General features: G+C 39.8%; 1 protein-coding gene across 3 annotated transcripts in view; it reads left to right on the plus strand.

Annotated features, from left to right (window-relative positions):
• Window positions 1-765: 765 nt before the first annotated feature.
• The window catches only part of PCDH11X (protocadherin 11 X-linked), a 415,202-nt gene continuing 388,548 nt past the window's right edge, over window positions 766-27,419 (plus strand). For all 3 annotated transcript variants that reach the window (XM_033072213.1, XM_033072214.1, XM_033072215.1), the window contains exon 1: window positions 766-1,241. The gene's annotated coding sequence lies outside the window, so the exon portion shown is untranslated. The remainder of the gene's footprint in view (window positions 1,242-27,419) is intronic.

The raw sequence follows: 27,419 nt of genomic DNA on the forward strand, positions 1-27,419 counted from the left end.
CTGTCCCCCCCGCGCCCGTTCCGCACGGGAGCGCGGCTCGGCCGGCGGCGGCTCCGCTGCCATCCCCGGCTGCGGCGGGGGCGGTCGGAGCGGGCACCGCCGCACTGACGGGCTGGGAGGGCGGGCGGCGGAGCTGGGGGCGGCAGCTCTTCCGCGGGCACGGGCGATCTCCCAGCCGAGGGGCGATCGCTCATATCCCCCCCGTTTTCCCCGCTGGTGCAGAAGGGGAGCCGGGTGCAGGGAGGCAGAACGCCGGCGCTGAGCTGCCCCGCGCCCCGAGCTGCGAGCGCCGCGCCCCGCTCCGGTCCCGCTCCGGCCCCGAGTGCCGGTTCTCCCCTCTTCTCCCCCGTCTGGGAGCCGCCGCCCGGGCAGTACCGGAGGGCGGGGGGCGCCGGCGGGGACTGGGGCCGCCCCCCGGCGAGGCGGCGGAGCGGCCACGCCGCCGCTTTCGGGGGATTCTCCGAGAGGAGCGGGCAGGGCGGCTCCGGGAGGGGGAACCCCCCTCGGCCCGGCTATTCGCGTCCCCGGCGTCGCTCCTCCTCCTGGCGCTGATGTCAGCCGCGGGGAGGGCCGGCTGGCAGCGGCAGAGCGGGGCGCGGGCGGCCGCGGCAGAGCCGAGCCGGAGCCGCCGCCGCCGCCGGGACAGCGCGGGCTCCGGGGCGCCGCCGGCAGCGCAGCCCGCGCCCCCAGGGCCAGCCGGGCCAGCACCGGGCCAGCCCCAGCGGGGGCCGGGCGAGCGCCCAGCGGCGGCGGCTGCCCCGCGGGGGGACCCGGCGCTCCGGTGTCCGCACCGCCCGGCCAGGGAAGGGCTGCCGGGCTGCGCTGCGGAGCCGCGCCGAGTTCAGAGTCTCTCCGCGCAACTTGGGTTACGCGGCCGGACCTCTGCGGACTGGTGCGGGGCTTCCAGGGCGCGATTGCCTTTGCATCGTCTCGCGGCTGCAAAAGCAGATTAATTGACTAAACCCAACAGAAATAAAACAAACTCAGGCTACCTAAAAGTTAGGATACCTTTTTTTCCCCCCTCGTTTCTTTTGCAATTTTATTCCCTATGTGGAAGTCGCGTGTGATTCGTGCTCGGCACACTGCATGGGAAGAAGCGGCTGGTGCTTTGGATCGAGGATTTGCTGTTGCAAAGCGGTCTAACTTCCATGCAGTGGGGCAGCCTTCACTACTCTAAACGCCTTGATGATGTGCTGAGGAGCCCGTGTAGATTGGCATCTTGTGCAGAGAAGGCACTTAAGGTAAGAAGGGGGCTTGGGGAAAAGGGAGATTTTTGTAATCCTTTGATATATCTTTTGTCCAGCATCCCCCCCACCCTTGGAAGCAGAACCTCAGCGGTTCATCCACAGCAGTATGGATAGGCTGGAACCGATCAAGAAAAATGAAAGTCCGCTCCTGTGAAAAGTACACGGAGCTCACAAGTGATTGCAAAAGCTGTATTTATTTTTAGTCTGGTAGCGCAGCACGGTGAGGATGTGTGCTCGCGGCGCGGACAGTGAGCAACTCGCCTAGCTCAGGAATGAGATCCACGGGCTCAGTCTCTGATGGGCAGTTTGCATTGGCTGCTGCATTTTGTTGAATGTGTACCCCCGCTACCTCCCTAGAGCATCCCATCAGCCTGTTTGATTTGTTGTTTTTTGCAGATATAGTGCCTACTATTAATGAGAGGGGGTGAGGGATGCAAAAAAAAAAAACCCTAACATATGGAACATTTTATTGATGTGATCATAGTCCTGTAATGGAGATTGCATTAAATGAGGATTGCATCAAAATGCCAGGCTGCTGTGAGAGCAGAGAAAGCAAAAACTATGCTGGATTGTAAATGAAGTTCTTTGATGGAAGGATTTTCTTGAACCATGAAGGGATGTCTGTAAGCTTAAAGTTGCTGTGTATGTGGAGTACTGGAATGGGATGAAAACCAGATGAAGCTGAAATGTGTTTTAATTGACTCAGGCTCTGATACAGTTAGAATTGGTTAGAGGCATTGCAGTGATGCCCAGTGAATTCCTGGTTTCAGCTATGGAGACCACAGAAAGGCGAGGAGAGAGCAGAGCACAGAAAGGCAAGGAGAGAATGTGATCGTGTGGGGAAGGGAAGGATGGTTCGTTTGAGACTTTTGCCATCGTGGTACATACAGATCTTGCAGCCTGCTGGCTACAGGCAGAAGCCTTGCAGGCGATGTGGAAGGCAAAGGATTTATCTCACTCTCCCTTTGCAGCCTGGGTGTAGTTGCCTGTAAAGTAGCTGCGAGGTGCATGGCAAGAGGCAAGCAGGGACCTATTTGCCCTTCTCGGACACTGAAGGAAACTGAGGCTTGGAGACATCAGCCGGCTCAGCTGATCCTGCCTTTTTGAGCTTGAATTGATAATACATTTTGAGTAATTGTTGCTGCTTATCTCAATCGGCAGAGGAGGGGAGAAGATGTTCAAGTTTATTGAACCAAAGCAGGGCTGAGGACAGTAGATACCATCAGCTCACCCTTGCATTCTTTTTTGTGCTCTGTTATATTCTGGCACAGAGAACTGAGCCACAAAGAGCACCTTCTTCACGCCTTACTGAAAGGAAGCCTAAAGACAACAAAAAGATTAAGTGAAAGATAAATTGTAACTTTTTGCTTGTCTGCAGTGGAAGTAGCATTGGTCTGCCAGATTTCACAGGTTAAAAGAGGTAAGATAAGAAACAAAGTTATTTATTTATTTACTAACATTCCCACACGCAAACAAAGTTGGCGTGCAGAGAAACATCCCAGAGCGCGGATGCACCATGGCTGAGCACCACCTAAGAAACAGCTGATGTAAACAGCAGAGAAATTCATTTAACAATCCTCTACAGTGCCTGTCTGTAACTGCAAGAGTTGGTTAAATGCTGATTTACAAACCAACCCTGAAGAGCTGATGTTCTCAGAAGGAATTTGTTTTCCCATTTGTGTGTAGAATCTCAGGTAACATTTCCAGAACTCAGTCTCTCTCTTGCTGTGTATTTGGCATAAAGTTGAGACGGAAACACTTATTTTAAATAAAATGAAGAAGAGCACTATGAGCATATTGAATTCCTCTTAAGCATTTTATTTTGGCAAAAGACAACTTTTCGTGAATTGTAAGAGATAGGTTTAGAATATTCATGGCTTAACTCCAGGGAGCTTAGTGTTAGCTCAGTAGGCAGAAGGTTCTTCCTCTAAAGAGGTATCTGGAAAAGACATGTTTAAATTTCAAGCCATATTCAGTAGAGACTGTTGGTTTCCACATTTTAAAATCATTTTTTTATGCCTCTTAGGGGAATGATGCTTAATCTGGGCAATAAAGCAAGTATTCCTAGCTCGCTTTTTTAATGGAAAGAGCAAGCAGTGTGCTCCAACTGTAGTTCTGTATGTCCAATACTCCACATTTTACTCTATTTTTTCTCAAGTAACAGCTGTGGAAGAAATTTTGTCCTTTGAAACCATGGTTATCCATGCAGATCTTGGTGTGTATTTTTGCTACAGAAGAACTCTACTTCGTGGCTGCATTGTTCATTCTTGCAGCATTTCTTTAAATGTGAGCCTCGCTATAGTTAAAGGATAATTTATATTCAGTGTAGTACTGTCTGCACAGTGGAATTGGCTTTATACATCACAGCCTCCAAAAAAAAAAAAAAGATCAAAGATCTGAACCTGTGGTCCTGTATTGCATTTGTATTCTATGTGGACTTGAGTAATCTCATAGTGGAGCCATTCACGCTCCCACAGTTAGGAGTATGTCAGCCTTTCCATTAAAACACCCATTTGCTTAGGAATTGAACAGCTAGTGTTAAAGGACCAGCTCCAAGTTTAAATTGGACACATTCATATAGTAAAAAGAAAAACAGATATCCTAAACAATGAAGTCTAATAGCATTTGGCACTATTAAGTTGAGGTTATAGAAAGCTTAGTAGGAAACAGCACCTGTATGAAAAATTGAGAGGTTAAAAGGGAAAAAAAAATCAAACCTTTCAAAAGGCCCTTTTGGATCCAGGTGAGTCTTTCTACCTGGATTTTCAAGGTCTCTGTGGTTGTTAAGCAGGCAGTAAGATTTTCTTGAAGGAGGAGAGCACTGGCTCCAAGCAGGAATTAGTCAGATCTCAGTTCAGGTTCAAACACATCAGAACTAATGCCTTTGGCACTGTTCCAGGTAGTTCTTTTGAGGGTTAAGTTGCAAGAACAATAAACCCCAAACCTTGCATTGTAACCCGTGTAGTTTTCCTTTCAATGAGCCAAAGAGAACCATTCAGTTTTGAATAGTGCTGATTGTCTGACCCAGGTGCTGGAAGCCTTTGGGGGATGCTGCTGCTAACTCTGACTTGCCAGGCTGTCCACCTGAAACAGCCAACCCGGTAATCCTGCTTCTCATCAGCAGACTGCCAGCGGGGACAACGGTAGAACCCTTTTGTCCAAAGCATCCCAGAGCCTTTTCCTGGAATTACAAATCCATGTGGACCCAAGAGTACAATTGCACATGCTGTGTAATACCAATGTTCAAGGAGCATGTTCAAGAATCAGCTTCCTGTATTCCAAGTGTTTTGAATTGGATGAAATAAATGAGCATTGTTTGCCATTTACATAAAAATTCTTAGGGGAGATTAATATTCTTCTGTCCCAGATACCTCTTTCTGCAATGAGTTGCTGAGGAAATTTGTAGCAATTGTCTTTTGCCGGTGCGGTGAAGTAGCAGTGACCGTATCTGTGAAAACTCATCCTCCTGGCAGGTACACAGGCAAGTAACATGATGTCAGGAGAAGTTAATGTGAAAATTAGAATACAGATGAAAAACACTGTGGGATTTAGTCTGTGGACACAGTCAAGTCATGGTAGTTTTGACAGTGAGTAAGAAACTGTGTCACAATTAAGTATTCTTTTCCTTTGAAGTCTGTTGTCATTGTGTTTAATGAAATCCTGTCGGAAATGATTTCTGACACGCTTCGAAAATACATGATTTCCCATAGACTGTGCAAGATTTAACCTTCTTGATGCAACATGGCCTGAGCCAACTCTTCCTGCAATCTGTGAAAAAATTCCTAGTGGAACAGAGTCTTCCATAACTGCTTTTTGCCTTACATTACATACATTAAGTTCTACCACTCCTTCAGGAGTTCTACATGTGCATGAAGGCGTTGCTGTAGAGGAGTTTTGCTTGCAGGGGTGGCAGAACTCAGCCAGCTTAACAGCAAATGCTTTACTAACTTCTTGAGGAAGCTCTGTTTAAATGGTTGTTGTTTTCCTTAATTTAAGTTGCAAAGGGAACCAGATCACCTTAACCAGATCACCAAAGAACCAAATGCATTGCTAGAGAGACAGAAGAATGTCGAAGTCACTTCCAAATTCTGTAGTGAAATTACAAGCAGAGATGCCCAAGTCTTTAAAAGCCATCACTGGGGGTTTAACGTGGCAGTTCCCTGTGCTCAGAAACTTCTGCTTCATCTTCCTGCCAAGGGAACATCTTGCCTTGTGTTCTACTTTGATGTGATATGGTTGTTTTGGGGAAGATTTTCTTCCTCCAAGCCAGTCTAGAAATAAGATGTCACTGGTGATGTAGTCTGTTTGCATATCAGTGTTTATCTGTTACATCCTTAAGGACATAGCTTTATTATTGTTGTAGGAATTTAATTAGTAATTATGTACGCTCAATGCTGTCTACTGAAGTAGCAGGAAATACATGCTAAAGGGGAAAAAAATCAAGTATAAGTTTATAATGCTTATGCACAACATATTTCATTTAGCCAACTGTGCTATCTTGTTAAATAAATAAATGTATATGTATGGAAATCTATGATCTGCTGGATACGTGTTCCCACACGTGGGCACACTGCAGCCACATGCACTCATGTTTCCAGCTGCAATCCCTGGCACAAGGCACAGGCATGCCCACCCCAAGGAAAGTATGAAATGCTTGGGGGATGACTGAGATGCAGGTTCCATAAAATGGAGCATAGGGAACAGTTATAAAAAAGCCAACTGTCTCCCTCCAGCCTGCAACTCAGATTTCATTAGGTCACATTTTCTTTAATAATCCTCCTGAGAAAGGAAGTTTCATGACTGAGTTTTATCTCTGCTAATGGAAGTAATAATTTAAAGCCATGTTTGGGCATTTCTGCAGGTTCTGTGGTTGCTTTTGGAGTTATAAAAGTTTGTATCTCCCCGTCTCCTGCCGAGTGGGGAACTGTGTGTCCTGCCAGGCACACGGTACCTGGATCATTGGTTTAGGTGTGATGGTGTTTTTTTCCCTGAAATGGAGCGTAGCTTCAACGGGAGGCATCATGTCAGGATGCAGGTTGGATTCACAACCTGGAAAGAGATTTTCCTAGGGTTTGTGTGATGTTTCTGATGAAAGACCTGGACTTGTTAAATAGCCAAGGAGAGTGCTGTAGCATTCCCTAAAGAAAAGTCAGAGGAACTCTGGTGTTTGGAAATTCCATTAAATGGAGACTGAGAAAGAACTGTAACATGCATTTATAACTCTGAACTCAAATGATTTAGAGCCTCAGTGTAGTAGTTTGTTTAGATTATAGTTACTGTCAGTAAGTTATAAATATATGGAGGATATAAGGATGAAACTAAAGCTATCATTAAATGGAGTAATGGCTTCACTATGTCAGTCATTTAATTGACCCTTGGAAAATGTACGTGGCAATGTGTTGTAAATCAAAATCAGGAGTGCAGTGCAACACAGTGATAATTTTGGGGATGAAAATTGGGAAAAGAATATGTGAAATTCATTTTCTGTTCCTGTCCCTGCCTTGTCCTCATTTGAGGCTTTCCAGAACAAATGGATTGCAGTGAATGGTTTTGAAATAGCTTCTGGTAATCAGGATCTCCTCCAGGAGTTCAGTGCTTGTCAGCAGAGCGTACATCCAGAGATCTCTGTTTAAAGTTCATGTTCAGGAGATCTGTAATTTTATGACTTACTAAAGAAAATGTGATAGATAAAGAAAATCAAGAGTTTTACCATGCTAGTTTGTTACAGAGGCCTCGTTCTCTGACCAAGGGGCAGCTGAATTGGCAGTTATTACTTCTTTATCTTCTATGATTCCACCAGAAACTTCAGGGAAAAAAAAAACCATATACTTGTACATGTGCAATTGTTTATGGCATTAGTGAAATCTGAGGAGTGATAGTTATAGAAGGACCCTTAGATACTGGGAAAATAATGTATTTTAATTGTATGCAATCAATCTGGAAAAATGATGACTTGAAAAGTAGAACTATAATGAGATTTTTGGTATTCACATATTCCCTCAACCATTTTCATATATAAGCCCTTTAAATATATCCAGGAGAACACCATAAACCACAGTTTCTTAGCAAGAAACTCCTTTAAAATCCCTCTTTAAACAATTACAGAATGGTTGGCCATCAGTTACAGCTATTTGTCTTTTGATAATATGCTCATTCAAATACCAGTTTGTATCTTGCACAGTTTAGATTTATCCACATAGAGAAAGAAAACCATTTTCATGAACTGCACTGGGAGTACCCTACAGCAGAATGCAAAGTATGTTTGAGATCAGTTCACAGAACATTAACTTAAGGTGTTTCGAGCTAAAAAGGGGGAGAAAAAAGACACTTGGCATATCATTAAAAAAAAAAGAAGTTAAAAGAAGTCGGAAATCAAAGACTTTATTGCTTTCAAAGAAATGTCTCACTCGTGTCTCTGGTCAGACTTGTGTTTTGGCTGAGGAATGAGGTGGGATGTGTTGGGTGTTGGCAACCCTGGGAGCAGTGAGCCCTTGTGTTGGTGTCAGTGCTGAGCCATCGCAGCCCTGAGCAGCCTGAGCTTGTGTGCAGAAGGGAGAGCCATTCCTGGTGCCCAAACACCAGTGACTCCCTCAAGAGCTCTGAGTGCTTTAATGGAAGAGCTTAAAAATTCCTGCTTTCTTCCATCCCTGAAAACAAAGTAAATTCAATTTACTCGTGCTCGCTCTTCCTCACTTTTTAAATTTGACTCAACTGTCTTTGAAATAAGTTTGTTAATTGAAGCTGAATAGTTGATGCTTCGATGGTTGAGTTTGGGGCCAATTGCTTCTTATTTTACATTCAGTGTTTTGTGGCTCCTCAAATGGTTAATCATTAACCAGTCTGTCCAGGTAACTGAGTGGAACCTTCAGCACTGGAAAAAGACACGGTTATATTTTAGGATGATCACTCTAAACAAGAAATACAATCATTAATCTAAACTTAGGCAACAAACAGAAGTTAAAACACTGAAGGAAGTTTAGAAACAGGAAAAGAACTGACTGAAATTTGCCTGAATTTATGATAAAATTTACTTGTATTAATAGAAACATAGATTCCTTGTAGAATCGTGGGTTAGTCTGAAATCCATTGTATTGTTCATTAGGTTGAAGAAAAAGGTAAACGTGCTGGTAATTTTTTTGTGCTAGGAGAGCCTTTTTGTGATTGTATTGCCTTTCACAGCTCACATTCAGTAGAGGTTCCTGACAATTTGAATGGAATTTGGCTCCAATTCCATGTTTGAGTAGTGCTCTTTGGAATTACTGGGTAGGGTACTTTTAAAACAAACAAATAAACAAAAAAAAATCTTAATTAGCAAAGTATTATTGTTCTTTGGGGCTGCTTAGCATCATATAATTGGTCAATTGTCCCATAACTGCTTCCTTTGGCTATTTTTTATCTTGCTAACTTAAAGCAGGTTTTGGGTTTTGGTCATTGTTCAACATCAGTGGGAAAACACAAAACCTCAGAACTGTTAAGTTTGATGAAAACTTTATCTGGTTTAATAAAAATGGCATTTGCTATGAGTCTCTTAATGTCAGTGTTTGTACTTTTGTTGTGGTGCACTTAACAAGAAAAGAGGATTTAAAAAGTAATGTCTGAATCAAGAATTGTGCAACCTGCCTCTGCAAAAAACGTGGAGAGTCTCAGTTCCTTACATGTAATTCACTTTGGCAGTTACAATACTTTTAAGCTCTATTGTATTATGAATGCTAAAAAAACTTGAAAGAAATCATTGGAAAAAGGTTTAGAGTAAGTGATTTAGAAGAGGCTGGCAGGTGGTAGTGTGGCTACTGCAGGATTAACTAAATTCTGGAAATGCAGTCACTTCAGAGTGTTGGATGTGTGTCTTGGTTTAGTCATTACTGAAGCAGAAATCACTTTGCTGATCTGCTGAACTGCAAGACAGTGGCTGATGGAGATATTAATCAACCAACAGAAATTACTTTCTGAAAGATTTGGGATGTTCCAGTGATTAAAGGATAACTTGGTCAGGACACCTCTTTAACTGCTGTGGATATGGTTACATGTACATATGATATTTATGTAAAACCATGGCACTATAAATAGATATTTTGGAAACCTCTAAGGGGAAGTGAAGTGGAAATGATGAAATTTCAAGATACTCTTGGAAACAGCTTCAGTGTGTTACTATGGTAGTAAAATACCTGTTGATGAGCCTCACAAAAGTTAGATGTCATGGGATATTTCTTAGTCTGATGACTGAGGGAATTAACATTTTTAACAGACTGTTTCGTGATCCTTAAGACCAGCTTTAGGATGACATCCATCACTTTGTGAGCCACATTTATGACAGATTTTCCTAATTTCCTTTTCTTTAATACTCTTTGACTGATGTAGTCTTTGCAGCCTCAGCCATAACTGTTTTGGAGGAAGAAACGTCAAATCATTGTGCGTTGGCAACAACCATTTTCTTTCTCAGCTTTTGAAGATGTTACTCAGTTTTGTGAAGGACCCTGGGAATGAGAGCCCTATTTGGAGTCACATTTCTGTCAAAATGAAGAGTTTCCTGCTGTCCTTGATATCAGAGTGATTTTAGGCTAATTCATGCTAATTGCACTAGATCCTCTGCCATTTTATGTTTCCTGACTCTGAATAAAATCTCTATAACTCCATGTATTCATTGAGTTTCCTAGTGGTTCAAAGTGCAGCCAGCACATTAGATAATCTTGGTAGTAAACCAAAAGAAATACTTGAAGTGGATTCTCCTTTCTCCACACTACAAAAACGTTCACTTAATATACAGAAGTATCCTTGGAAGTTTTCAAAGCTTGACCTAAGGCCCTAAGCAGCCTAATGTAACTTAGAAGCTTGAAGCAGGTTTGGCTAGACAGACTCTCCAGAGGTCCTCCAGTCTGAACTTCCCTGTGGTGCTATAAAAAGACATTGACTCCTCTATGTAGGTCACTGCTTTTTGCCTCGTCTCAACTGTGATTTTTCACTCAAATTCAGGAGCTTGCTCTGTCCTTGCTGTTCTGGCAGTTCAGGTGGTGAAGAGGAGAGGAACAGGACAGGAAGAGGAACCTACCCAAGCAGAAAGAGCTGTTACTTCTGTGCTGGATCTCAGCACTGGTTGCTGGTGCTATTCCTGTCTCACAATGTGCTATTTGGTGAAATTTTGGGGGCCTCCTTCAGCTGAGGTTATAGAGACAAGGCTGCCACTTCAACAAGTTGTCTCTTCACTTTGTGCAGGGCCCTTCTGAATACAGGTTGAAGCACTGCTTTGATCTGTAAAATTCTTTTTAGTTTCCTTGTTTTTTTTCTCTTTCCGAGGAAATCCTGCTGTTCGTTTTTGTTCTTCTTTAAAGGCCAAATGGAAAGCAGAAGCCTCAGCTTTATTAACAGAGCTGAGGGCAAGAGAACCTGAGTCTGATTCTTTTCCTTTAGTCCTACAAAACCTAAGTTAGTTGACATTCAGAGCTGTAAGACAAACTTGTTAATTCAGTTTTTCCTGAGGGTTTTCTGGGGTGGACACATTAGCTGGAGTGTAATTTTGTTTGTATTTGTGAAGAGTGTTCTGCTGATGCTTCATGTTGATGGTTTATTGCTCTTGACTACAAGAGTGACTGGAGGTTGATTGACAGATTCCCTACAGAAAAATGCAAGAAATGCAGTTTCTAAAGAGAGACTTAACACTGTATGACTTTGAGGGTACAGGAATAAAATCAGTTTGAGAATAGACAATATTTTTATAGGCAGAAATTTAAGTACTTTTATTAAATGTATTAAAAGACCTCAACAAATAAAATCAAGGATCTTAAAAAATTCTCTAAAAAGGATATTTATGGCTACAGAAGTTCTAATTCATTAATTGTTTCATGATGGAATTATTTGTCAAAGAAAGCAGTCAAACAAAACTTGTTCACTGGAAAGCAATGATGAAGGGGCCTGGATGTGAACAAGCATTTCATGATTTTTGTGGTTGTTAAACCTTCATTTCTGGTAGTTTCACTTACTTTCCATGCTGTCTGTCTAACATGATGTCATTGGTATTTTTTTATACATCTAAAAAGATCATAATACTGCCTATGCTAAATTTAGCTGAAATTTAGATTAAAAATTACTTCCGTGGGTTTGTGTTGGTTTATTTGGGACAATTTTAACTGAAAACTCAGCAGAATACTGCAAGTACTCATTCAGTATTTTCCATCCTTGACTCTTGCTGTACCATTTTGTTTCTGCTGTCTGCAAAAGAACATTTTTCCTTAAAAAATACTTAGGTGTTACTAAATATTTCAATAAATGTCTGCTGCATGCAATTTGTTGGACGTTAAACATAGTTGTTCCACAATTATGGACTGTTTCCTTCAGATTCCATTGATGAAAGCTTCTTATCCTAATTATTTGTTTATCTTAATGAATGTGTGGTAAAGGCTGTATTACAGTTGTACCATTAGACACTCTCAGTCTGATATTTTCAGAACCCTGCAGATGTGGATTTTAAATAAATGAAAAGAGCAGATGGCGTGCAGGGAAATCTTTGGTAGGCCAAGAAGCTAAATCAAAGTTTCCCTGAGTTCCAGGAGGTACCTTGTGTAGGCACTGCTTTTCCATCACTAGGAAATTTAATGATAAACTGTTGATCTACAGTATGTTGTAGAATCTCCTAAATATGCAGAATATTCTTTAGGAAAAGCCTGAGCCATGGGAAGAGATCTTCATTGTGTGCTCTGCTTTTTAGAATGTATTTTAATGTGGGGCTTAGACTTGCTTTGAGACAATCAACCCTGATGGTGCTGAATATAAAAAATGTCAATATAATTAGTCATCTCCAGCAGAAAATAATTTTTGCCATTTTTTTTCCCTGTGTGGAGGAGAGGATGAACTGGTTTTCAGTTACTCTTTATCATTTCAGTTTCTATTTTTGCTACTGACTGGGAACATTTACCAATTACTTTTTTCCATCTTGTATTTAGAGATGGGCTATCTTATGAGATAAAGATTTAGAACTGAAATGCCCTGGTGAACCAGAGTGAACTGGTGGTAATTCAGCAAAAACTTCTCCTTGTCTGATGATCAGGAATGGGAACAGAACTGTCCATGGTCAGCTTTGGATATAAAGTGAGTTACACATACCACTCTAGTCCTAATCCATGCTCTCTTAATTAAGACATTGCAAGCATTCATTGTAGAAATTTATATTGAATGTTCTGGGTGAGGCACTTACATATGAACTGTTCCTGTTTTGTTTTGCATTGGTGCAACTGCAGTAAAAGTTATGCAAATAAAAGATGGTACCCAGAAAGTCAAAACACAGATAACTGTTCTGATCCTTCCCTATCTGAATAACCCTAAAAGAATCTCAAAGATCCATCATTTCAAGCACATCTAGCAAGACAGTGCAATGTAAATATATAGTTACCATCACAGGTAACATGTATGGCTCTATAACCACGGGGAAATCACAGATTTTCAATTTCCCTTGGAATGTGTTCCTTATTAGAAAGTGTTACCAGAGTACTGTTTGTTGTAGGAGAAGAAAATCCTGTTCAAGTTTTTAATGAATCTCTTGAGAGATTCATCAGATTTACAGGTTAAAAAAGCTGTAAACATTCTACTGGGAACAGTCATTAAAGGGAAGATGAATGTGAGTTATCTGCACACTTCTAAAACAGAAGCTCTGAAGATGATTTACAAACCAACAAGCTGTTTCTCTTTAAATGATCTGTGTTGCTGCATTGTGCAATGAAATACAAAGTACGATTAAAGTAAGTCTGCTTGCAAAATGAGAAGCAGAATCAGTGTTTGGAGAATTTTATAGGTAGAACTACAACGATCTGAGTTTGAAGGGGAGAAGCCTCAGACAAATGTTTCCTTCATTTCTAGATTACAAAAAGCAGTAGAGTGCCAGAAAAACCCCTTCCTGCTTAGACAATCAACTTGGAAAGTCTTGTGTTGGAAATCTGATTTCCTAAATGAAATAAAAATGAATTAAGAAAAGATTTGTAGATTAAATAAATATTAAAAAAAAAAAAAGGAAAAAGAAAAACCAACAAAAAGCTCAATCCTCTGATGAGTTCCTTTTTTTGGTAAATCTGGAAGTGACAGCAGAGGGCTGCTAAAAGGTTTGCCTTTCCACAAGGCACTTCATACCCTTGATTACTCACTCAGGCTTGACTGACCGAGCAGCACTACTGTTAAAAACTCATAATTTGTGATGAAACTGCTTAATCATTTTTTCATATCTGGAGTAGAACAGATGCAATGAAGGGAACAGTTTTGAATATACCAATAAAAGATAAAAGGCAGATAAGCATTTCTAAACTAATTTGTCAAAAATTTGATCCTCGAAAGATTTTAATTGGTCGCCTAAGACTCCACTGAAGGTGTTTCAGAGCCAAATATCTCCTGTTTCTTCAGAAAACTCCAGGAAAAGCATGGGAAAGACAGTTTTGTTGTAGTTGGGGTGAATTCTGGCATTAGTTTTGTTTGGTTGATGTAGCTCCTCAGTGAAGCACAAATGCTCTGAAAACTTGGAAAATAACGAAACGTGAACTGTGTCCCAACCACATCTGTTGAACACAACAACAGTGGTTTCACAGTCACTCAGCTTTCCAAGAGGTCACCCCTCTGCAAATAATATGCATAACAAACTGCTGTATTCACAGAGCCTCATCATTATGAACAGGGTGTATTTCAGCTGACACTGCCATTCACAACATCATGTTACCAGTTCAGTACATGACTGCCAATCTGATCTTATTGTCAGGCTGGAAATCATCAGGGCTCTGAAGTAAAATCACCATCACACCAGGACTGATGCTCCTCCTACATTTTCTTAACATTTTGTAAAGATTATCTGCTCCTGAGTAGTATTTTTCAAGATATGTGTATGTGCATTTTTTTTTTTCTGTTGAAAACCTGTGTGGGTATATGTATATGCATGGACATACTGTGGCCATAAAATGCATGATTTGTCTCCTTGGTCTAAGCTGGACATTAAACTTTAAGGCTTTGGGCAAGCTTCTTCATGAGGTAGACCCAATGAAAATCCATCTCTGAGCTGGCACATGTGCAGAATCCTCTTGAGCAGACCTCAGCCATGGCATTGGAGCAGCATGACTGATAATAAAGGTAAATCAAGACAAGAGTAAGGACTTCAGGTCTGCTCTTGCTTAAGACTGGAATATCATAAAATGTAAAGTAATGCACTCATTCATGCAGAATCATTTTTGTGATGCAGCCTGCTGGTGGGAGGTTAATGAAGAAACCTTGTGACGTGTTTTGTACTGACGTTGTGTTTGTGTATATCTTAAATACCAGTGGTGCAACATTACATCTTATGTTCCTTACATTTCCTTTTGCAAGAATTTACTTTTGGACTGTCATTTCTCTGCGTGAGAAAGCATTTTGCCAATTTTCATTTTCCACTGCCACCTTTCTGTGCCTGCTTGTCTCCCACTGACTCCTACTTTTCCACAGACATGGGCCCTAAAAGGAACATTTCTTGCTAGGAGAGCTCGAGGTGCCAGAAGATGATTTGCACTCCTAGGACTGTACTTTGCAAAGGCTTGTAAGATTTTAGGAAAGATGCCAGCTAGTGCACAGACAGTTTGGCTCTCCAAGCCCAGCATTAAGGTTAACAAGTTGTAAATAGCTGCATGCTGCCATTAGCTCCAAACCCCACTGCTTTCGGGACACCATGAGGGTCATAATAAGAATGTTGTTCATTGCTTGTTGTATTTTTTTTCCTTCTCTTGCCCAACACTTACTGAAAAATAAGGTTTAAAAATTGGACAGCTTGTGATGGGGTCTTGTGATTCTTTCATTTTGCTGGCCAGTGAGTTAGTGGTGGAACTCTAACAAATGGCTCAATGAGATGAGGGAAAAAAACTGAACCCAAACCTGCCACTGTTTTTTTAAAGAATTATTTATAGAATCTCTTGAAATTAAAAAAATAGATTTTTTTTTTCCTACAAAAATACATAGAGTGTTAAGAGAGCTGAATATATTTACAGTATCTCGTGTAAACTTTCTTGTATGCATAAGGCTTTCTTGCAGCTATATAAATCTGCACATCTTGATTGATGTCTTTTGAGCAGTGCTGACTTATAAAAAACATGGATTGTATCTAACATATGCCACTCAAAGTTACAATATCTCCTTTTTCAGACATATATAAAAATTCAACTTGGTGCGTTTAATGAAAAAATATTTTCAGTGTTTAGGACATGCTTGCTTTGCTTTGAGAATATTTAATGTATTAACTGTTGCATGAATGCTCAGTGAAGCGGCCAACTTTGAAAAAAATTGATTAATTAATCTTTATTAGTATATTTTTTCATGCAACAATCATTTCCTGACCCAGGAAGAGCTGTTCTGTCGAAATGTGGGATTCTATGTGACTATTTCTTTCCAACACTGATCACTGAGACACATTAACCTCGGATGTGCTGTGAAAGAAACGAAGCCTGATGTCATTCTCCTGTTAGTGTCCTCTGTCTGGAAACACGGAAAAAACATTGTGTGATTTGATCTGAAGGAGTGAAACTGCTCCATGTAGGCAGTAGTAACAAGAGTAACACCAGTAGTACTGGTGATAGTACCACTGAACAGGTGACCCAACCAGGAGCAGCAAAATTCCCATGGCAGTTTCTTCCCAGGCATTTTTGATGTATCAGAATAACAAAGAGAGGAACAAGCTGGGCAAACCTCAGTGCTTGAACTTTCTGTGTCAGGAGCTGCTGATCATTCATTAATCCTTTCATTCATTTTTGCTGGTTTGTTTTGGAAAGGTAGGAGGGGTGGTGGAGAACACATTGCATTACCTGGGAGTGCTGTGTTGAATCTCTGGCTGAGCTGTGTCTGCCCTGAGCCTTTATTTACAAAGGAGCTGAAAAGAACCTCCTGTGTAGGAAAGGATTAGAGCAGAGTCTTGGAGGAAATGTCATCGATGTGATGACTTGGCTGTAGAAGTGCATGGCTGGAACTGCACAGCACTGATGAATATGCTGCAATATGAAGGCAAGGTGCCAGGGTGAAGGGAGTGTGTTCAGAGAAAGTGTGGCATTGGAGCTTCACAATAAAGAGAAGCTTTGAGGCAAGACACTGAACTGCTGAGGAAAAAAAATCAAAAATCCTCAGCTGTTTTGCCAAGCTATCAGGGAACACAAACCAAGATGAAACATTAAATTCTCATAGAGAAGCACCCAAGTGCTGAAGAAAAATGCTAAAATGTGCAGATGAAATTGGTGGTTCCTAATGCAGAGTGCTTAAGAGGCAAAAGCAGAAGTGCAGAGTAAATAATGTTGAACAGAGGATGCATGGAAACTGTCAAATTAGTTCTTCTCTTTGGAACTAAGTTTTTGGGGAAGCTGGTGTTGTGATTCAGTCTGGCTGTGATTGACAGCCTGCTTATGGCAACATCACAGGACTTATTGGGTTTTTGGTACAAATGGGACACTTTAACCAAAACATGGGAGAGAAGTACAGAATTCTAGTACAGAGGACTACTGGGTTTTTATTACAACGTTATATGAGGGATGCAGAAATCTTTTGCTCTATATAAGATCCAAAGGGGGAAATTATTTTGGTAAGAATTCCCCTTAGGAGGCTTAAATTCTACAAAATCCTACCCAATGACATTGACATACCTCAAGATCAAAAGCTGGCATGTTTGCAGGTTTATCATGTATGAATCTTGTTAAAGATCTTCATGAAAGGTTATTCCAACCACCCCATTTCATTTCATTTCATTTCTGTAAAGTCAGTGCATAGCAATTCAAGAAAGGGGACTTGTTTTTAATATGTCAGAAACGTACAGTTTCTTCAATATTCAGCTCATGAATATTCATGTATTTTTGTCAGTATGTCTTCATTGCAGAAGTGGTAAAGGGACTGTAAGATAGATGGTGTCCTGTGAGTGGTGTGGAAATTTGCTGAAGGGAAATGAGATGCAGGTTTTAGCAGGATGGGAGACACAGCCCTTCCAGCTTATTTTCAGGCAAAATGTGATGGAACTGGGAGACAGGTTTAGAATTCACAGAGACTCAACTCAGCCCTGAGTAAACTTGTCCCACTGTAATAATGGCTGAGGAGGCAGAGTGATGACAATTTGTGTGTGAAATTGTATCTCTGTAAAATAATGCACGTTTGTCACGGTTCAGTGCAGCTTGTAAGAGAGCACTGCATGTACCGCACACGTGGTGCTGTCCATGGAGTTGGTTAGAGGCCATTTCACTCTGCTTTTACTTTCATTAGAAATTGCTCTGTCTGCACTTGTATAAACTATTGCTGTATGCAGGCATTGCCAGCAATGCTCTTTTCATTGTTGCAGAGCTTTTCTGTAGAGATAAGGCTTTTAGTTGGATGTTAAGAGACAGTTTATTCTTTTATTTTTCTTTAGTTAAAGGCTTTCATGGTTCTGGTTAGTGTACCAATTATGAGGATGACAGAAATAGTGTCTCACCTGACACCACCAGGGTTGTTTCACTTTTCCTCCCCTGTTTATTCTGATAGCAAATGACATGCATTTCCAGAGGACATGGTATCTCGTGTGCAGTGCACATTCTGACACATTGATGGGATAAAACACAGAGCCAATATGAAATATGGAAAATATATGTTGATTGCCATCTCCCATAATATCCTTTCTATGGAATAAGAGGAGAGTTGCCTGGTGCAAGGTTTTCAGATGTTCAGAGGCTCTATGGAAGGATCCCTCACAATGGCAAAGAATGATCTTGGAGCAGCCAAATGTTTCCCTTTATCCTTTGAGTGTTTGCAGTGTTGGTGTGTAGCATTGAACACATTGTGACTCCATAGGCACTGGAAATTTGTGGAAGAATTTTTGGAGATTCAGAACAAAATTTGTACATGGTCCAAGTCTCTCTTGGGCAAATGCAGTGTGCTGGAAACTTGGGAAGAGTGTATGTTATGTAATCAGGCTCAGTTTCACAGCTGATTTAGAAAAAAAAAGGGCATTTTGCTTCCCAGAATGAGATTTGGGGAAAGAAATTTTGTCTTGATCAAATGCAGCAGCTGCTGCAGTTTATATTCAAGTGTGATGCAAATCAAGCCCCCTTTGCTGCTCTGTTCCGCTCTGCCCAAAGAGGGAACCATTGTTGGTTTCTTCTTTTCATAGAACTGGTCTGTGCTTTGACCCCAGCAATTACAGATTATTAAAAAAAAAAAAAAAGAGATACAAGTTCTGGAATATTGTAATGAAACATATAAACAGTTTAAAAATACTTAAGTGATGAATCTGTGTTGTAAGAGCCAGCTGCAGAGTACTTATAACTGGAGTATGTGAAACCATTTAAATATTCCAAACATTATGTACAACAGATCTTGTACTAATTCATTATGAAAACAGCAATTTCATTTAATCATTTATTAGCTATTTATAAGGTGTCTGCATATCAAGTATGCATACAGATTGTTGTTCTACCTGGCGACCAGTGTAATGCTTGCATGTGCAATCACTGATGATTATTTTGGGGGATCATTGTTCTTAATTACTCCTCACCAGCACAGTGTGGTTCTGAGATGAGTGTGTTTAACAGAGTAAATGAGTCTTTGTCCCCCCAAGAGGGCAAAAACCCAGCAAATTGTTCAGAACAATACCCAGACTTGAATGTAAGTCATTCATTGCTCAATTCTGTTCGCTTCTGGAATGTGCCTTTGCCACTGTCACCATAAAGACAGTGAAGCAAGCTGCCCAGAAACAGTGTATTGTAATCTCTGTCCCCAGGGGTTTGCAAGATCCAGCTGGCCAGAACCTGAAGCAATCTGGTGTGAATTGGGTACTGCACCTGTGTGTGTGAGGTTGGACTGTGGCCCTTCCAAGGGCTGTTCCAGGGAAGGATTCGGGGATTTCCCAGGAAGTCACCATGTGGGACTAAGCAGAGTGCTGCTGTTATCTGCTGTGTTTCCAGGGCTGTTAAACACAGTCTGATTGTAGCATGTAATGTTGGACCCTGATGAAAAGAGAAACACATCCAGAGGAAGCAAGCTGTGCCATTCTCAGTGTGTCCTGATCCTTGGTGTTTTCCTCACCCTGCTGCAGTGCTTTGGGCACGTGAGGTTCAGCTTTCCCCTGTGATAATTAGTTTCTTTGATGGGTCTTACTGTACTGTAGGTACCACAGGATCCATCTCTTATTAGCAGATACTGTTTGTTACTTTTCTTACATCCCCGTCTGAATCTCCTCATTATCTGATCATTAAAGCCTTGAGCACCTTAATCAAGAATTTACCCCCAAAGTTAAAATATATCCAAGACTCCCAAATCCTAGAGCCATGACTCTTATTTATGTGCCATAAATATTTACTTTTGTGGAAAGAGCAGTGCATTGGACATCATGTAATGCCAACAATAAAATGTTCAATGTGCAAAAGGGACCATGCAGCCACCTTGCTGAAATGCACCTGATGAGGTTCAGAGAATTATTTTTCATGCCTGGCCATGACTCTGCCTGCTGCATAAACCAGGATGAGCACTAGGTTAAGTGTATATTCAACATGACTGGGGAAATTCTTAGACACTGGTTAAAGTTCTCACTGATGGGATTTTGTATCACATCTGGTCTTACTCCTGAAATGAGTTTGTGAAGGCTGCTGGAAGAGAATTTGTAGCTCACCCTGCTATACAGTCCTTTTCATGAATGTACTCACAGACCATTTAATCTTATAAAGAGTGTGGAAAAGGGGTATGATTTTATTGCAAAAAATTATTTTTTCACACACCTCAGAAATTTCATTTTTTATTTTTCCCTTACCAAGCAGATAAATGTAAAAATTTGTCCTGCCAGCAAAGAATTGATAAATTACTGAAGACTTCAAAACTCCAGCTGATTCCCATAGTGATACCTTGCTTTGTCCTACTGGTGTTAAAATCCTGGATGCAAGTTTTTAGCACTGAGGCATTTGAGGACATCTACACCATGCATTTCTTGTGAGATGATTCTCACAGACAATGAAAATGTGAATTATTCACAGAGACTTGGCATTGTTTGTGATGTTCTATGCCAGTGCACCTGCATTAGCTTCATTCTTTTTAATACCTGTGCTGTTGCCACTTTTAAACAGAGTTTACATTTTGTTGGAAATGCCTGTATCCACGGCTCCAATTGCATTTTCTAATCTATAGATACATACTTACAGATAAAAAATCATCAATTGACAAAATTAACTGGCAGATAAGCTGTGAAAAGCCTGAATCTCAATCCACACATCAGTACCTGTGGGCCTTCAAGAGGATGGCACAATATGGCATTCAATCAAAATTAATATTGTTACAGCAAGAGAGATCAAGCATAAAGTGTTTCAGGGATTATTGACAGACTGAAAGGAGCTGCTGCTTGCAGTAATGAACAAAACTCATCTGCTTATTAATTGCCAGGAATACCTGCAATGAAATCTTCATTGCTGTTATGGCTTGAAATTGATGGATACAATGGTATAGATTCTTTTTGCATAACAAACATGCATTCGCTGTTTATTCATTTCTCCAGTGTTTGTTCCTGCCACCTAAATATATTTCCTAAAATAGCATAGTGGGAGGAAATGATCCGAAATTGTCTACAAGGGCTTGTGTAAAGTGCTGCTTTTGCTGCTGCCTGGGAGAAATATGCCAGTCAGTAACTGACTCCCAAACCTGGCCTAAAATCAACAAGAATCCAGCAGTGATGATACCAAACAAAGCACAGCAAATAAAAAAAACAAGGTTCATAAAAATATTTGTATATTCGCTGGCTTGGCACCCTGAAGAGAGATTTCCTGGAGAAGCAACATCATTTAATGTATATTTTGGTGCCCAAAGTTTGATGAATTCTTTCATTTATGCTTTTTTTCCACCAGTGCACTTACAGTGACTTAAATGAAAACTGTCTTTAGTGTTACTTTGTGTAACATTAACTTCCAGAAGCCCATTACCTGAATTCACAATGAACTGCTCCTTGAAGGTGTGAGTGCCATGAATTGGTAATACTTTGTTGTGGGAATGATGGAAGGGAAGCCACAGAATGCTGAGCACTGAGATCCTACAAGTGGAATCCATTTCCAAGCAGTGGGATTGCCTGCCAGGGTGAAATCCAGTCAGCAGGAAAGCCAAAGCTGAGTTATGATCTTGTATTCCTTACAAAGCAAACCAGAGGGAAGAAAAATCACATTTGTAAGTTGAACAGACCTTGGAAAGCTCTTCCTTCCACAGTGTAGCCTGATTCTGTGTTATCACCTGGATATCCTTTTATGTGCCTTTCCAAAGTAATCTCTCTAAATTCCTTTTCAATTTATGCTTAACCAGGCTGATTTGCATGCATGTAGAAAAGGAAATGAGAAAGTTTTAAACCAAAAATCTACATTCTTAGAATTTGATATTCATGCACATTTTTATGCATGGAATTCCCATTAAGATTACTGCAAGATTTACCTACAAATCTTCCATTCTGGAAGAATGATTAAATTCCCAAAGTTTTATAAGAAATAATGTATCTTGCTTTTCAGTTATCAGTTAATGGTAATGAGGGTATGAGCAAGTACACTCTTGTATGTTTAAATTGACCAAAAGCTTTGTGTGGAGCTGCTTTGAAAGGCAGAGCTAGATAAGAATCCATGAGATATCCATGTCTCAGAGGAGATAATTTTTGGGTTGACTTCTGCTTCAGCTGCTGAATGATTTTTATGTTTTGTTTTTCTTCAGGAAAAAATCCTTAATAGTAATGTAAATATATGTAGATGTGTGTAAAATATATTATTGGATGAATATCAGCTAAAATTAGCATCATGTTTCACAAATAAAATGTAATTTAGATAGCAAACCTTTGCTTTTTAAGGTTATTTTTTAATTTAAGGAGTTTTCTGGTCTGCTCAAACCATCAGTTTTTTCTGAATGTGGTGTCTTGTGTGTGATGTAGCAAAAATTCCCATTCCTATTTAAATTAAAATACATTGCAACTTCAACCCATCCAACCGCAAAATGTCCCAGAACCTCACTTCATTTTCTGTTCCTAAGGAAGCAGCACAGAATAAATTATTCCAAGTTTCAGTGCTGCTGTCCAACTTGTGGGAAACATTTGGTACATCATTTTGCCAGACACATTATACCAGAAAACTTGAATTAATAGAGGCATCTTAGTCTGGTAGCGATGAAAAGCCCCAAGAAAGATCTGCTGATTTAGTTGGAGCTGTTACACAGTGATGTACTGTGCACTATACACTGTGCAGCTGTTTAAATCTATATGGTGAATTCAAGCAAGTGCAGAAGGAATAAAACTGGGAAAGCTCTGAGAAACAGTGTCAGGATTGCAGTGCTGGAGCATGAATGGCTGCATTTTTTATCTGGGAGAATCAGAAGAATCTTCATTGTTCTGCATGGTCTTCTCTTTGTATCATTTCTAAGTGAGTGAGAAAAAAAATCTAAATATTGTATTGCATTTTAGGGCAAAATCTGTCCTTTCTACCTATAGGTATCTCCAAGTCCAAGGAAAATATTGGCAAAACAGAGGTTTGATTTTATTGCTTGCTTTCATACTGGCAACACAAAAGTCATAAATTCCCTGAAATCCATCCAGTAAATCCCAGAAATTCATTAAAAGGTGTGAAATCAGGTAGCACCAGTGCTTCAGCACAGCACTTTTGTTGACAAAGGATGAGGCACTTGCAGTGTGCTCATTTCTAGTCAGGGTGATCCTATTTTCTGACATATACAAACACTTTGTGGAAGAGCATTTTCTTTATGCACTTGTGCAACTTTGCTGCTGGAGGGGTTGCTGTGATTTGTCAGTGCTGAGCACAAGCCAAGCACGAGGCACAGAGAGAACCTGAGTGAAAGCTGAGTGTTTGTGCACAGGTCATCCAGGAATGTGCCATCAGTTTATAAATTTATAAATTTATAAATTTATAAATTTATAAATTCTCTTTTCCCTATTGTTTTTATAAACTGTGGCTAATTTTAGTAGATTATCTTGATTCTGACTTAAATTTTATAGGTACAGAGATTCAAATTGCATTCTTTGTCCCACATTCAGCATTCATGGATGTTGGAAATTGTTTGGCCAAGTATTTTACACCCACCAGTTATTGACTGTTTTCTATTCTGACTTCAGGCTCTGCCTGGAAGAGAGTTTTCTGATTTAGAAAAAAAACATATAATTCTAGTTGAGATGTTAGGGCATGGGTTGGACTTCATGATCCTGAAAGTCTCTTCCAACCCAGGAATTCTGTGATTTTTTCCAGAATTCAGATTCCCAGAGTAGCTTCTTTGATATTCTTACATATATATATATATATATATATATATATATATATATGTAAAAGTTTTATGTTTTTGTTCAGGTCCAAGAGGATATTGTGGATGGCAGTAACATCCAGGGGTTGTCTTGTCTTTTATTCCTGTGCACATTCATATTCCTGAGTTCCATATTTCTGATTTGCCCTGACAACTGGATTCCTAGGAGTGTCATCAGGAATTCCAGAATTATTGGCAGAGCAGGAGAATTTTATATTTCCAAGCATCTTTATTTTTACCCTTTCATTTAATGTCTCCTGCTTGCATTTTCTTGACTTCCTAATCATTTTTAAGATTTTTTTTTAACTATAAATGAGGGATCAAGCCATGAAATTTACAGCAAAAGAAAAAGCAGCCCAGATTAAAAGGGAAAAAAGGAATTGTAATTGGAATAACAGTTGTATAAATGAAATTTCCTATTATTTTTCTTCAAATAGTGAATCATTTGGTATTTTGGTGTTAATAATTTAACAGAACCCGAAGTAAGATATCAGCAGGACGTGTGTGGGATGGGTGGTAGCTCAAGTTTGATCTAAAAGCCTTGCCTTTGTATTGAAGTTGGGTTGAAGCTTTGATCTATTTATAATGAGTATTCTAAGGGTTTACTAATTATTTTAAACCTGAAGAGAATCTCAGAGTCCGTTTTTCTGTGGGAAAGGAACCAAAAATAAACCTTGCTGGAAGGTAAAGGCAGAAAGTCATAAAGTTTGGGCATGTTTTTTAAAGTTAAAGCCCGACCGCCCAGTGGCTATAATTTCTGAAAAGTTTGGGGGGAAAATGTATTTTCTGTCTTCTTTTTACATTCTGTAGCATTAGGAAGAAGTACTAGAGATAAGGCATCCTTTACATATTCCATCCATTTAAAAAGTTTGCAGCTAGAAAGTAGAAATGCGGGATTTTTTTTTGTTTGTTTCTTTGGAATTATATTTGGATTTTACCATGTATGCCCATTTCTGTTACTTATGCCATTTATTCTATTAACAAACTAAATTAGCATACATATTTATGGGAAATTGTGGGGTGCTAATACATTTATCAAGGGAAGCTTTATAAACCATTTCTGATGATGCACAAGTACAACTTTAAAAATAAATCTGAATTTACATCTGCTCAGAACATTGGTCAAGATTTGGGAGTTTTTTTTGAAAACCATACTTGTTTCTGATCCATGCCTAATTCCATATTCAAAGGCCAGATCCTTATTCCACTGTGCTACAATTGCTTTGTACAGTAATTTTGTCAAATTGCAGAGAGCCATACATTATGGAATGAAGTGCTATTTACATCATGTGAGAAAATTCCCCCTCCCCAATTTTCTATGAATTTTTCTATTTTCCAAAGGATACTGACTAGTTTAATGAATCTATAATGCATACAAAATAGTTTCTTTCTTGTATTTTTTTCTTCCATTGAAACAGTATTTGGGATTGAAGGTGAACCTCTTTTCATGGTTCAAATCATTTTCATTAGCAGGAAGGAAAAACATGCCCAATAAGCCTGGCACTGCAAAAGAATTACTTAAAGTAGTTCTGAGGAGCAATTTTTGCCTTTTCAATTATGCAAATGCTCATCAAGTTTTTGTCTTTGGTAATCTTTGGTTCATACTAAAAAACTGACACAGACTTTTTGACCTGACACAAATGTAATTGCAGCGAAGGTTTTCTCTGCCTTTGCCCTGGCACAAGATTAAAGAAATTCAAGTACTGTGTTCCACAAATCAAGCTCATACTTATACCTGTATCTTATCCTTGTGATTAAATTTTTATGGAATCACAGAATAATTCACATAGGAAGGAACCTTGGGAGTTTCTAGTCCAGATCTCAGTGTGCTCAGAGCAATGTCAGGTCTGAATTCAGATCTCATTGCTTTAGGCTTTGTCCAGTTAGGTCTGACCCTGCACACAAGCTGCTCCAAGGCTTAATTATCCCAGCTGGTGGTTTTTGGCCATAATGTGCAGTCAGAGCCTTCCTCATTTCAGTTTTTGAGCCTGTCCCTTGCTCTCACTGTGCACCTCAGTGAAAGGCACAGCTTTTCCCTCCTGGGATGTTTTCCTTGTTGGTAACTCCCTCCCTCTAGAACCTTGCCTTTAACTCCAAGAGATTTCTCTAAAAGACTGAGGCAAAGTTTAATTTCTCTTGTCTTTCTCCACTTTCATGTCCAGTGTATGGAGGAGCTCAGCTGTGAGCTCCCTGTGAAACCAAGGCCTCCTGGTATTTCTGATTTTCCTGGCATGGAGTGTTGTGCTTACAGGAGATTGCCCTAGCAGGGCTTCCAGCTCTCTTGAGATCCTTTTCTTTCCAGAGTTCCTCACACAAGATCTCACCCACCTGAAAAAATCCCATCCTAAGCTGAAGTCTGTCCTTGGGTCTGTACATGGTTATTTGCTGAGACAATTTTTTTCAAAGAAACTGAGGATATCACAATAAAAAGAATTCAGTATACTTAATGAAAATATATTTAATAGCTGAATAATCACATTTGTCATTTGGTTTTTACCTAAAACTAGACTTCTAGAGTGCTATGACTCAACAAGTAATATATGAGAATCTCTTAATTAGCCTACTCTTACAACTAGAGACATTTTGCCAAATTCAGTGAGGTGTAGGTACTTTTTGTTAATTAATTACTGAGTGAACATTTAAGAATCTGTGACTGGGACCTAGAAGGAATGGGTAATAAAACTGCTTGTTACAAAGTCAAATGAATCTAGATGGGAAGTATACAAAAAAGAATAATTGAATTACACCTAACTGATCACTTCATTGGCTGCACCAAATAAAAAGTTGATAAAGAAAAAAGTCTTTATTAGTTCACTCTCAGGATTTCACTTCCAAGGTGCTATGCTGTAAGGTAAAGAACACACATGCTGCCCATGATGAGTGACTGCAGCAAGAATTCTTGCTCACTGCCATCAAATAAAGCATTTAGAAGGCATTTAGAGACAATTGGTGCCTTTTAAACAACAGATTTTTTGCTATGCAAATGTCTGTGACTGATACAAGATCTGCAGTTCTGTAACAGTGAAACTTTCACAGTCAAAATAAACACTGGCTCCAATCAAACTGGGGCAAAGGAAGTCTTGTCCGAGTCAATGGAAGGTCAATGCAGATCAAAATAATGAATACATGGACATACTGCTCTTTTATATTAATTATATCTCTATGCTGTTTGCTTTATTGGGATCATACTGTGATAGAGTCTGGTTGGTTTGAAGTACTTTGGTATTTAAAATATTTTTGAGTTTAGACTATTTTTGTATTTAAAAGAAGGAGAGGATTGGAAGAATGGAGGTCATATGGAAAAAAATGTTTATTTTCTTTCACTCAGATTTTGCATCCTTTCTGTTTTACTAAGGTTGGTGGAAGAGGAGATTTTTAAAGCTCATGGAATCCTGTCTGACCTGGAGACCATGTGTGACAAACCCCAGTGCTGAGCAGCCATTGTTTATTGTCTAAAATGAATAATTAATTCTAATTTATTGTATTTAATTCTGACTAATCCACATATGATGTCATAATCAGCTATGTAATACACAGTAAAGCAGATTTTTTTCCTCTCTGCTCCTTATTTTGCCAACATAGGTGATGTAGAGAGGGACACAGCACTTGGTGCTTGTACACATTTGCCTCGGGGTTGTAATTGGAGTTTGAAGAATGACTAAATACACAATATATAGAAGATACCAATAGCTAGGGCATATGCAAAAGCCTTATTCAACACACATTGAGTTGTTCTAAATGTTTTAATTTGATGTTTTAAGCCATGTTTATATCTGTCATTATAGAGTGTGTGGTGGCTTAACAGCAGTTTTGCATAATAGCATATAAAATATTTAAGTGTTTATTCTTTTTTTCAGTACAAGAACACATTTGCTCATATAAAAAGAAAAATAAATTACATTTTTTTACCATGGCTTACATATATTG

Source organism: Catharus ustulatus, chromosome 14, assembly GCF_009819885.2.
Source record: "Catharus ustulatus isolate bCatUst1 chromosome 14, bCatUst1.pri.v2, whole genome shotgun sequence".
NCBI classification, from domain to species: Eukaryota; Metazoa; Chordata; class Aves; order Passeriformes; family Turdidae; genus Catharus; species Catharus ustulatus.